Here is a 13351-nt window from a genome sequence, read left to right as displayed (position 1 = left end):
GCACGATCTAAGATTCAAAGAAAGGTAACACCCTAAATGTCCTGTAGCCTTCTATTTATAGATGTGGTGCACAACACACCGATAAACAAGACTCTACGAGACACGACCTGTAGACATTCCGAGGACAAACCTCGCTCTGATACCACTTTTGTCACGACCCAACCCCGTGGGCTGCGACTGGTACCCTACTTGGGCACCCAAACAGACTTACATTTTCAATCGTCAAACTATAACTTAGTTCACATTTCAAATTCATCGTTATTAAACAATTCTGAAGATAATTATTTTCTTAAGCGGTCACGCGTATCAAAAGCATCATATCGGAACAAAAGGGGCGGCGGAATACACATCGCCGATCATATGTACATATGCGAACACATGGGCCATTTTGGCCACCATAACAAACAAGACCGCATTAAGACAGAAATCGGAAACAAAACGAACACACATAGGATCCACGACCCACATATATGACTACAGGCCTCTACACACCAAAACGGAAACATATGGCGGGATAGGGCCCCGCCGTACCCCAAATAGCCAAATATACATAAATATATACATAACAGAAATATGTACCAAAATATGGGCTCCGAATCAAAAGGGAGCACTCTGTAGTAGCAGAAAGTGTGGCCTACAGTGGTGGATCACCAACGTCTGTACCTGCGGGCATGAAACGCAGCCCCCGAGGAAAGGGGGTCAGTACGAAAGATGTACTGAGTATGTAAAACATGGAGTACAAAAATTCAAACCATAACCATAGTAAGGTACAGAAAGGGAATACCGAATCAGTATATCAAAACCAGTACGGAAATCATATGTACATAATGCAAGTAAAAGAAATCATGCATAAGGCTCAGGAACGTGGTCGCCACTCCGACACTGGCGCCACAACACAGCATACTCCGGAAAGTTTCAAATCTCCGGACTACCCCGAACATAACACATCATATCTTAAGCCATATCACAACATAACTCCATAACGGAACCCGGCCCTATGGCGAGGTCTCAGGAACCGTAACACAGCATACTGCCGAATATCATAGTGCGCACGATCACAAAACCGGCCCGGGAACCGGCGAACGATATCATAATAGTGGGCACGAGCAGAGTAGTGCGGAAACCAATGCAAATTACATATCAAAACATTTATGAAACTTGATATAATTATATGACAACCCGTTGGGTAAACCAGTCCGAATAACTGATCAATACGGGATTTATTTTACAAAAATATTTCTGGAATCGTATTTATAGTTCAAAGTGTAAATCAGAATATTATGGATTAATCAAAACATTATTCTTTAATATCATAACATTATTCTTTAATAGCTAAAGTCATAAGCAAAAGTCTCTTTCCGATATCGTACAAAGTTAAGTCAGTTAGGGCGAACGAAGGAGACTCGGGACTAGTGGGCCTACCTCGGTTCAAATTGAGGCGGCGTACGAATTTTCCAGACATTTGACCCTATGGAATCGTCCATGAGAGTTTAGGGGTAATTCAATCATATTTACGAAAGTTACGAAAGTTTGAACATTTCTATTCAACAAAGCATAAGTTTCTAATTCAATTTCACTAAATGGAATAGTACTTAAAGTAAACGCGAATTTCTATGAATAGAGTAACCCCCGAGACTCAACTCAAACCTAGAACATCTAGGACATGCCAAGGGAAGAAGAGGGATAGCTTTACATACCTTTTCCGCCTCCTAAACGTCTCCAAAATCAAGCCTCAAATTCGCCAAAATCTGCAATTTGGTCACATTTACCAATTGTGAGTTATAGCTTCTAAGAGTTCAACTTAAATTTATATTTGTCTACAGAAGTTTCGGCAGCATTTCCCCTATACATATAGCATCCCCGAGACTTAGCTCTGCCCAATATATCAACAACCACAACCCAGCAATGCCAACATCATCAAAATCATCACAAAACGCACTATAACATAAATAGTCCTCTTTTCTACATAAGGCGACAATTTCCATCCCAACTTCACAATATCAAACTAATATCAACATTCCCATATTCATTTACCAATTCAAGATCATTTAAACATATTTCAATAACATTCCAATCAATACCCAAGGGTATAAACAATTCCGCCAATTCCATATTCTATCCGAAACTTCAACGAATGCAACAACACTACCAACTCGCATTGTTTTCTTCCGAATTCATTAACAACAACCATAATTCACATCTAGAATCTTACTTCCACAATTACTTAAAAATCATATAAAAATCACATAATTTCCCATAATAACATACAACCATTTTCAATACCAACTTAGCTCGTTAAACCTTTATTTACGTCATAAATGCCATGACGACACAATTAACAAACTAAGCAGAATTTAATTTATCTTTCCTTTGACCACACAATGGCTCACGGCCATGCTTCATCACACACACACACAGGGCTTCACACACACACACACACATCACAACTCCATAATTCTCTTCTAATTCCAATCCTCACAACATATATACTTAGTCCCTAACATAAAAGAATAGATTTCTTACCTTTTCTTCAAACTTCAATCTTGCCGCAAACGTTGCTCTCTCGCTAAAACAATTATATCACGTCGGAGAGCGTCCTGAGCTTAACAAGAATTCAAGAGGAACACGATTTTAGGATCAAGCAAAAGGGACTAGAATTTTTTTTTTTTTTTTGAAAGGGTTCGACCGAGAGCCTCTTAGAGGGGGCTTTCCAATTTTTTTTGTTTCTTTCTTGAACCTTCTAATGGATGAGCACATATATATTTAGTCACATGGATATATTAAATTATGGGCTTGGGCTTAAGGCACATGGACCTTGGTCGGCCATCACTAGGCTTGGGCCTTATTTTCTCTTGTTTTATTTTTTAAGCCCAATTCATTAGAAATCTCGTTTTGTAATTCCCGAAACTAATTTCTAAAATTCCAATTTTACCCTTCGCCTTGTTCCGTACTTTCGCTTCGATAATTCTCATGAGTATCACACATGTGTTAAATAAAATAAAAACATGGTCTTATTTCCTACAAGACAAGATTATTCCAAATTTTTCAGGTGCGCAAAAACACGGGTATAACATTATTCTTCCCTTCATGTCCGTTCTTTATCCTTCGCCTTGTTTCTCTATAGTCAATCTCCTCGGCCTTTTTATGAGTTCTTATTCTGTGTCATAGGTTCCCCAATCCATTGTGCCATTTTACTACCCTTGTCCTTCCCTGCTCATCTCTTCGTTATTAGGGTTTCGTCACCACATCTTAACAGAAGCCATGTCTTTAGTACGCAACCTTCGCTTAACGATTCAATGTGGCCACAGGCTGTTCCTTGCTCTCATAATTCTCGACACAAGTGTACTTGTTATGAATTTCTTTGTATCGGCACTCTGGCGTGAGTTCCTTACAAATATGGTCGAACATCGCTTCACGTCAATGGTTCATATGATCTCATAGCGTATACTCTCATGCTCCGTATAATTAACGGTTCGTGAACCGTTTTCTAGTATCCGATGAACTCTTTTATTTCATCCCAAGGCACTGCATTCTTTCTTTCTTTCAAAAGTTTCCAAACTACCAATTGTTGATACTTTCATTATAACAATCGCTGTTATCCGAAATATCCTTTGAATCTTATCATTTTCTCTATTACCCGTTGTGAACTTAACTTGCAACCCTTTCTTGCTCTCTTCATTACTCTCTAAAACATGTCGCTGCGCACTTAGGTACGGCGCAACTTTGCCCAGTATGGGGTATTAGAATCGTGATCTAATATACATAACATATTCTCCCCCCCCCCCTTTTTAGGGGGATTCTTATCCGTCAACGGTCCTCGAGTACCCTCGTCTTTCTTTCCAACTCGGCGCATAACATGTCGAAAACTTATTACCGTAAATCTTTCTTTCACTTTGTGTCTATGTCATCACAAGACTTAGTCATTCTTTTGCTCGCTTCGCATCCCTTATCATAATCACTATTACTTTAAGCCCACTATCGAAATCGGTTCTCGAGTCTCCCATATTCCCTTTCCGCTCTATATTACCACACTTTATTCTTTTCACGTGCCTATCTTCGAGTTCTTACCCAAATAGTCTCGTTTTTTACCGATAGTTTCGTTCGGGGGTTTCACTTACCGAGGTTCCCTTACTTTTCACCCTTTCTCTGACACTTTGATCTCTTTCTTTACCACCTACTCACTCACTTTCTTTTTCAAACATAACAGTATTAAGACTTTTTCTATCCTCGTCCTGTAGTGAAAATAGCGGCTCATCTTCTAACACTTGCACCATTTATTCTCTTACTACCACTCAGGTTTCGGTATCCTTTACTCGACTGAGGCCTTCTTTACCGTAGCGCCGGTCGTTGGGACACACGTGTCCACTAATACAATCACAGATGAGGCATCATACGCATTCATAGGTATATACATAATTATTATCAACTAGCCCACAAAATACTTCCAAACGTCGTTCAAGCCTATCCTAATTCCAAAGCTGTAGCGTACTTTCTGTCTCTCTTCTAGTCTAGTCTGTCGCGTGCTATGTGGACTTTCATGGTCTCCAACAATTCCGTATATTCTAATTTCATTCAGACTATCTTAGCTTTTCATTTGACTCTTATGGCTGAATCTTTGGGATTTCTTACATACTTCCCAGGGGGGGTCACCTATCCTCCCACCTTAGCACGCTTAACCTCGAAACTTTGGTGGAATCCGGTGCCTTAATACAGATATAACCGTGTCCGTTTTCTCATATGGCCTTTATTACATAATTTGAGGCCAGTCAAGATCTTACAGGTTCCGAGGCATTTTCGTATTACGCCCTTCTCTGTACAATTACTATTTTACCCTTTTCACTTACGTGTATGATTATTGCTTGTCCTGGACTTCCAGATTACTGATGGTGGCGTACATACCTTCGTCGCCGTTACCTATAAGTACTCAGATATATGTATGTCCAGACTTTCCCTCGCCATCCATACATACTAATCTACAGCAAAACTGATTGTTAACTTTCTCTGAATCATCCAACAAACCTTGTTCTTACTAACTTCAAATTTTTATCCCTTTTTAACTCTTCGAACTGTTAATCATCTTTCTTACAATCGTTCTTCACATCGTGCCCAAATCTGTAGCTTATCTAAAATATCACATCCCACTTATCGTCCATTTGCGATATTTCATTCCATGCTTCTTCCTGTTAAGTATACCTAGTTAAATGACCACATTTGAAAAATTTGGCCAAGTCTCCCTTACCATTCCTATTATTCAGAATCTGCACACCACAAATATCAACAATACCTTTATTACCTTCCGTGTCATCCCTTACCTTCTCCCATAGTATGTAAAGCTCAGATAAGGAATTTCATTTTCCTATGACTCAGTTCTATCGCACGATCTAAGATAGCAAGAAGGTCAACAATCCCTAGATGCCCCGTAGCCTCCTGTTTATAAATGTGGCGCCCTTCACACCATAAACAGGACTCTACTGGACACGACTTTGCAGACAACCCCTAGGACAGACCTGCTCTGATACCACTTTGTCACACCCTAACCTTATTAGGGTGTGATGGGCACTCGACCCTTACTTAGGGCTGAGCGAACCCTCTGACCCTTAATACACACATAGCCCTGTCAAATTTTTGCATCAAATGAGGATGAAATACATAATAAGACTATTGGAACTATATATATATATATATATAGTTTCTTATAGCTTTTAAATCAAATAAAACCTGTAATCATACAAAACTTATATCATAATGCAAATGACACATCGGCTGGTGGAGCCGCTTTCAAAACTGACGACCAAGACCCACGACTCTGTCTGCAAAGTCTCTAACATTCATCAGAAACCATAACACATACACTCTGACTCGGCAGTTCTCCAGGAGCAAATGGAGCTTGCCATGTTCGCTGGAACATCTTCTATAATGTCATCAACTCATCTGGGAGTACCTGCGCGGCATGAAACGCAGCCCTCGAAGAAAGGGGGTCAGTACGGGAAATGTACTGAGCATGTAAGGCAAGAAGTACAGTAAACAGAATCATAATCGGAATCGGGAGCACAGAAGTATAACGGACAAAACCATAACCGAACAGACTTTACAAAATAAGTACGTTATCCAGAGTACCCGAAATACTTACTTTCCAGACACAAATCATGTATACCGATGTCATCTGTCAGAAGGAGTACAGAAACGTATACAATGTCCAGAATATCAAAATCGTTACCTTTAGGACTTAAATCATGCATATCATTATCACATACCGTACCCGGCCCGTTATGGGACTCGGTGAATGAAATCATACGTGCGAACATCATATATCATACACATACCGTACCCGGCCCGTGAAGGGACTCGGTGGTGAAATCATGTCATTCCTGTGCTCATATCATCATGCATGCATATACATATACATATATATATATATACCGTACCCGGCCCTCTAGTGAGGGACTCGATGAATGGAGTCATACCGTACCCGACCCATCAAGGGACTCGATCGTACCCGGCCCATTAAGGGACTCGGTAAATGAAATCATGTGCACGTATACCATACCCGGCCCGTTAAGGGACTTGGTAAAGTCATATCGTACCCGGGCCATTAAGGGACTCGGTGCCATAATCATATCATCATATGCATATACCGTACCCGGCCCTCTACTGAGGGACTCGGTGAACAATGCAGAGGATTACGAACGATAACATATCCTGGCCCGGGCTCATTGAATAGACATACCAAGACTTGCACGAACAGAGTAGTGCGAAACCATATGCACACAAATCAAGGCTCAAAAGATATACACACTTACCGACATTCAAAGACTCAATAGAATAATCGTACGTGCTGTCGTCTGACAACCAAAACATCAGAGTTTACAGAAGATATTCCTATCAGAACGTTCGTAGCAAATTGTTCATAACAGATTACTCATATCATAATTCTTATATCAGATTACATACCCAGATCAGAATACTTTTATCAGAACGCTTTTACCAGAATACTTACATCAGAATATTCATATCAGAATGCTTTTATCGAAATACTCATATCAGAATTTCTAGATACTTATATCAGAGAATGCATACGAATCATAACAAACTCGGAACAATAGCCAAAAGTTTCCCTTAATTATTGTACGGAAATGAGTCAAATAGAGCAATGCAAATAGGTCTCGGGAATTGTGGGCCCATCTCGGATCAAGTCGAGGTGGCGTACATAAATTATGAACATTTGGCCTTACAAAGTCATCTACGAAAGTTTCGGGGAAATCCAGTTCCGTTTGTGAAAGTTATGGATATTCTACGACGCAAGACCCTTTCAGAAGTAAAAGTGTTTAAACTATTTTTTTTTCCAACAAAACATAATTCAATTACAGTGAATGATTAAGGGTCAAAACTATGCTCGGGTTTTTAGGAGTAGAGTTTTCCCCCGAGACACGTATCATAGCCTATTACAACTAGGACATGCCAAAGAAAGAAAAGATAAGCCCTACATACCTTTTCCGCTTCTTACGCTACTCCAAATTCAAGTTCCGAATTCCCCAAAAATCTACAATTGGTCACAAATACCAAACATTGATTATAAGCCTTGAGGAATTTAATCTTAAATCAACACTTTTCTCAACTTCTCAAATAGATTCGCTTATATTCTGCCGAAATTTCGGCAGCATCTCCCCTGTAAATATACCATCCCCGAGAATACAACTCGGCCAATTTAACAACAACAAACCCGAGAATGGAACTCGGCCAAACCAACAACAATACCAACAATTATTCTAACAACATCATAATATTCAAAATGGCCCAATCAATATACAATGTCACCCGCACCTTACCAACCTTAATGAAAACACTAGCAACACAATTTTCTCTTATACTAGATTCATAACCATATCAATAACCACACTTTAACAACATTATACTCATAAATAAAGAAACGACACTAACATCACATTGGCTTCCAAATCAGCCCATAACAATTCCAACATCAATTTAAGTTATCAAATTCTCATTTCCATCATAAAATACATAACCACATCAACTAACATATTGTATGGAAATTGTTCCATCATCTCTACACATAACACACACACGGCCCCCATGTCCAACATCACAACTTCAACCAAAATCATCAAACTTTCATTTCCAATATAGAGTTTATAACAACCACAACTAGAATATTACATAAAATTGATTCATCTTGCCTATACCACATCTACATACACACGGCCTTATACATATATACACAACCATCATGAAATCTTCCATATTTTCATGAATTCTACCCTTTTCTACATACTACAACATAAATGAACCCCTCATAACATATAAAAAGGGATTAAATCTTACCTTTTCTTCCTAACTTCTTCACTTGACCAAGGTGCGGAAACGACGAAACGAGCGATCTATCTTCCAAAACAATTACACCACGTTGTAGTGGACCCTTGAATTAGTAGGAATACATGAAGAAACTAGTTTTTGGGACAAGATTTCATGGGGGCAAAATCACCCCACCTTGGCCGAATGGCCTCTCGAGTCTCGCATATTCCTCTTCCGCTCTATATTACCACACTTTATTCTTTTCACGTGCCTATCTTCGAGTTCTTACCCAAATAGTCTAGTTCTTTACCGATAGTTTCATTCGGGGGTTTCACTTACCGAGGTTCCCTTACTTTTCACCCTTTCTCTGACACTTTGATCTCTTTCTTTACCACCTACTCACTCACTTTCTTTTTCAAACATCACAGTATTAAGACTTTTTCTATCCTCGTCCTGTAGTGAAAATAGCGGCTCATCTTCTAACACTTGCACCATTTATTCTCTTACTACCACTCAAGTTTCGGTATCCTTTACTCGACTGAGGCCTTCTTTACCGTAGCGCTGGTCGTTGGGAAACACGTGTCCACTAATACAATCACAGATGAGGCATTATACGCATTCATATGTATATACATAATTATTATCAACTAGCCCACAAAATACTTCCAAACGTCGTTCAAGCCTATCCTAATTCCAAAGCTGTAGCGTACTTTCTGTCTCTCTTCTAGTCTAGTCTGTCGCGTTCTATGTGGCCTTTCATGGTCTCCAACCATTCCGTATATTCTAATTTCATTCAGACTATCCTAGCTTTTCATTTGCCTCTTATGGCTGAATCTTTGGGATTTTTACATACTTCCCAGGGGGGGTCACCTATCCTCCCACCTTAGCACGCTTAACCTCGAAACTTTGGTGCAATCCGGTGCCTTAATAGTGATATAATCGTGTCTGCTTTCTCATATGGACTTTATTACATAATTTGAGGCCAGTCAAGACCTTACAGGTTCCGAGGCATTTTCGTATTACGCCCTTCTCTGTACAATTACTATTTTACCCTTTTCACTTACGTGTATGATTATTGCCTGTCCTGGACTTTCGGATTACTGATGGTGGCGTACATACCTTCGTCGCCGTTACCTATAAGTACTCAGATATCCGTATGTCCAGACTTTCCCTCGCCATCCATACATACTAATCTACAGCAAAGCTGATTGTTAACTTTCTCTGAATCATCCAACAAACCTTGTTCTTACTAACTTCAAATTTTTATCCCTTTTTAACTCTTCGAACTGTTAATCATCTTTCTTACAATCGTTCTTCACATCGTGCCCAAATCTGTAGCGTCTCTAAAATATCACATCGCACTTATCGTCCATTTGCGATATTTCATTCCATGCTTCTTCCTGTTAAGTATACCAAGTTAAATGACCACATTTGAAAAATTTGGCCAAGTCTCCCTTACCATTCCTATTATTCAGAATCTGCACACCACAAATCATGTATACCGATGTCATCTGTCAGAAGGAGTACAGAAACATATACAATGTCCAAAATACCAAAATCGTTACCTTTAGGACTTAAATCATGCATATCATTATCACATACCGTACCCGGCCCGTTATGGTACTCGGTGAATGAAATCATGCGTGCGAACATCATATATCATACACATACCGTACCCGGCCCGTGAAGGGACTCGGTGGTGAAATCATGTCATTCCTGTGCTCATATCATCATGCATGCATATACATATACATATATATATATATACCGTACCCGGCCCTCTAGTAAGGGACGCGGTGAATGGAGTCATACCGTACCCGACCCATCAAGGGACTCGATCGTACCCGGCCCATTAAGGGACTCGGTAAATGAAATCATGTGCACGTATACCATACCCGGCCCGTTAAGGGACTTGGTAAAGTCATATCGTACCCGGCCCATTAAGGGACTCGCTGCCATAATCATATCATCATATGCATATACCGTACCCGGCCCTCTACTGAGGGACTCGGTGAACAATACAGAGGATTACGCACGATAACATATCCTGGCCCGGGCTCAGTGAATAGACATACCAAGACTTGCACGAACAGAGTAGTGCGAAACCATATGCACACAAATCAAGGCTCAATAGATATACACACTTACCGACATTCGAAGACTCAATAGAATAATCGTACGTGTTGTCGTCGGACAACCAAAACATCAGAGTTTACAGAAGATATTCCTATCAGAATGTTCGTAGCAAATTATTCATAACAGATTACTCATATCATAATTCTTATATCAGATTACATACCCAGATCAGAATACTTTTATCAGAACACTATTACCAGAATACTTACATCAGAATATTCGTATCAGAATGCTTTTATCCAAATACTCATATCAGAATTTCTAGATACTTATATCAGAGAATGCATACGAATCATAACAAACTCGGAACAATAGCCAAAAGTTTCCCTTAATTATTGTACGGAAATGAGTCAAATAGAGCAATGCAAATAGGTCTCGGGAATTGTGGGCCCACCTCGGATCAAGTCGAGGTGGCGTACATAAATTATGAACATTTGGCCTTACAAAGTCATCTACGAATGTTTCGGGGCAATCCAGTTCCGTTTGTGAAACTTATGGATATTCTACGACGCAAGACCCTTTTAGAAGTAAAAGTGTTTAAACTATTTTTTTTCCAACAAAACATAATTCAATTACATTGAATGATTAAGGGTCAAAACTAAGCTCGGGTTTTTAGGAGTAGAGTTTTCCCCCGAGACACGTATCATAGCCTATTACAACTAGGACATGCCAAAGAAAGAAAAGATAAGCCCTACATACCTTTTCCGCTTCTTACGCTACTCCATATTCAAGTTCCGAATTCCCCAAAAATCTACAATTGGTCACAAAAACCAAACATTGATTATAAGCCTTGAGGAATTTAATCTTAAATCAACACTTGTCTCAACTTCTCAAATAGATTCGCTTATATTCTGCCGAAATTTCGGCAGCATCTCCCATGTAAATATACCATCCCCGAGAATACAACTCGGCCAATTTAACAACAACAAACCCGAGAATGGAACTCGTCCAAACCAATAACAATACCAACAATTATTCTAACAACATCATAATATTCAAAATGGCCCAATCAATATACAATGTCACCCGCACCTTACCAACTTTAATGAAAACACTAGCAACACAATTTTCTCTTATACTAGATTCATAACCTATCAATAACCACACTTTAACAACATTATACTCATAAATAAAGAAACGACACTAACATCACATTGGCTTCCAAATCAGCCCATAACAATTCCAACATCAATTTAAGTTATCAAATTCTCATTTCCATCATAAAATACATAACCACATCAACTAACATACTGTATGGAAATTTTTCCATCATCTCTACACATAACACACACACGGCCCCCATGTCCAACATCACAACTTCAACCAAAATCATCAAACGTTCATTTCCAATATAGAGTTCATAACAACCACAACTAGAATATTACATAAAATTGATTCATCTTGCCTATACCACATCTACATACACACGGCCTTATACATATATACACAACCATCATGAAATCTTCCATATTTTCATGAATTCTACCCTTTTCTACATACTACAACATAAATGAACCCTTCATAACATATAAAAAGGGATTAAATCTTACCTTTTCTTCCTAACTTCTTCACTTGACCAATGTGCGAAAATGACGAAACGAGCGACCTATCTCCCAAAACAATTACACCACATTGTAGTGGACCCTTGAATTAGTAGGAATACATGAAGAAACTAGTTTTTGGGACAAGATTTCATGGGGGCAAAATCACCCCACCTTGGCCGAATGGCCTCTCTTCCATTTCCTCTCTTTTGTTTTGTTTTGTTTTTCTTTCTCCAATTTCTTCAATTAAAATGATGACTTTTCTCATATATATATAATTCCCATAGTCATGTGAGGGGCACATGCCCTCTCTAGAAATTTCTTAAAATAAATGGCAAGATGACTTACTTGTCATCATTTTCATTCTTTTTCTTTTTCTTTTCTTCTCCATTTTTTTTTGTCACATGGCAATATGGCCCTTTTGGAACTTTCATGAACCTTTTGTGAAATTCCTGTTTTGCCCCTCGACTTTCCTCAATATTACCATTTTTCCCCTAGCCTTCCGCATTATTTCCACGGCCCATTTTGCGAATTTCTCTTTTTGCCCTTAGCCTCTCACAATATTTTCATACTAATAATAGTCATAAATAATATTCATAACAACTTGTACATTAAAATAATTTTGGAAAATAGTCTTGCCGCTAATTTTTTCGCAAGTACCTCGAATTTTCTGAATGTACAAAATGCGGGCTATAACTTTAACTTAATAATTATGACCTCTGTTGGGAATCCCGAGGCTGCGTGTCACGACCCGCCTAGGGGCCGTGACGGGTACCCGGGGCTAACCACCGAGCACCGCTCATTCTACTACTCAGCATACTCATTAAGCGTTCTTTTATCAAATTCATACTCAAATCATAAGAAAAATCATTTTTCTTTTGAGAACATAAATACTTTTATATACATAAGCCTTTCGGCTATCAAAATAATATATGTATACATACAGTTGTGACCTTCTGAGACCATGTAACCCACACTGCGTATCTACGAGCCTCTACTTGAGTGCTAGACATAGAGACGGGACAGGACCCCGTCGTGCCCAAAATATACATATATGTGCACAAAAGAATAATCAAGGGTACCTCCGGAACAATGGAGTGCTCTCAAATCAGCTAACCGCTCCTACGAGTCTGTATCAAGATCACCTCTCTGCCTACCTGTGGGCATGAACAAAGCGTCCAAAGAAACGGACGTCAGTACGAACATTGTACTGAGTATGAGAAGCATAAGTAATGAAAATACGACAATGAGATAAAGGAAGCATCAATAAGGGAGCAACTTTATATGACTGTCACTTATAAAAGAAATAACACATGCTGGCTTACTTCATAATCATCATCATATCATATATGAATAAATGTATA

The 13351-nt window shown here is 39.1% G+C and overlaps 1 long non-coding RNA gene across 1 annotated transcript; it reads right to left on the bottom strand.

The window, feature by feature from the left end:
- Positions 1–233: 233 nt before the first annotated feature.
- Positions 234–2741, bottom strand: LOC132633918 (uncharacterized). The gene is made up of 3 exons (XR_009579933.1): positions 2524–2741; positions 1698–1748; positions 234–663 (listed from the first exon to the last, which is right to left on the bottom strand). It is a non-coding gene; the product is annotated as an uncharacterized LOC132633918 (long non-coding RNA).
- Positions 2742–13351: the final 10610 nt, after the last annotated feature.

This window comes from Lycium barbarum, chromosome 3 (genome assembly GCF_019175385.1).
Source record: "Lycium barbarum isolate Lr01 chromosome 3, ASM1917538v2, whole genome shotgun sequence".
Lineage (NCBI taxonomy): Eukaryota > Viridiplantae > Streptophyta > Magnoliopsida > Solanales > Solanaceae > Lycium > Lycium barbarum.
Note: the sequence above shows the minus strand (reverse complement) of the source record. Positions and strands in the feature narration are given on the sequence as shown.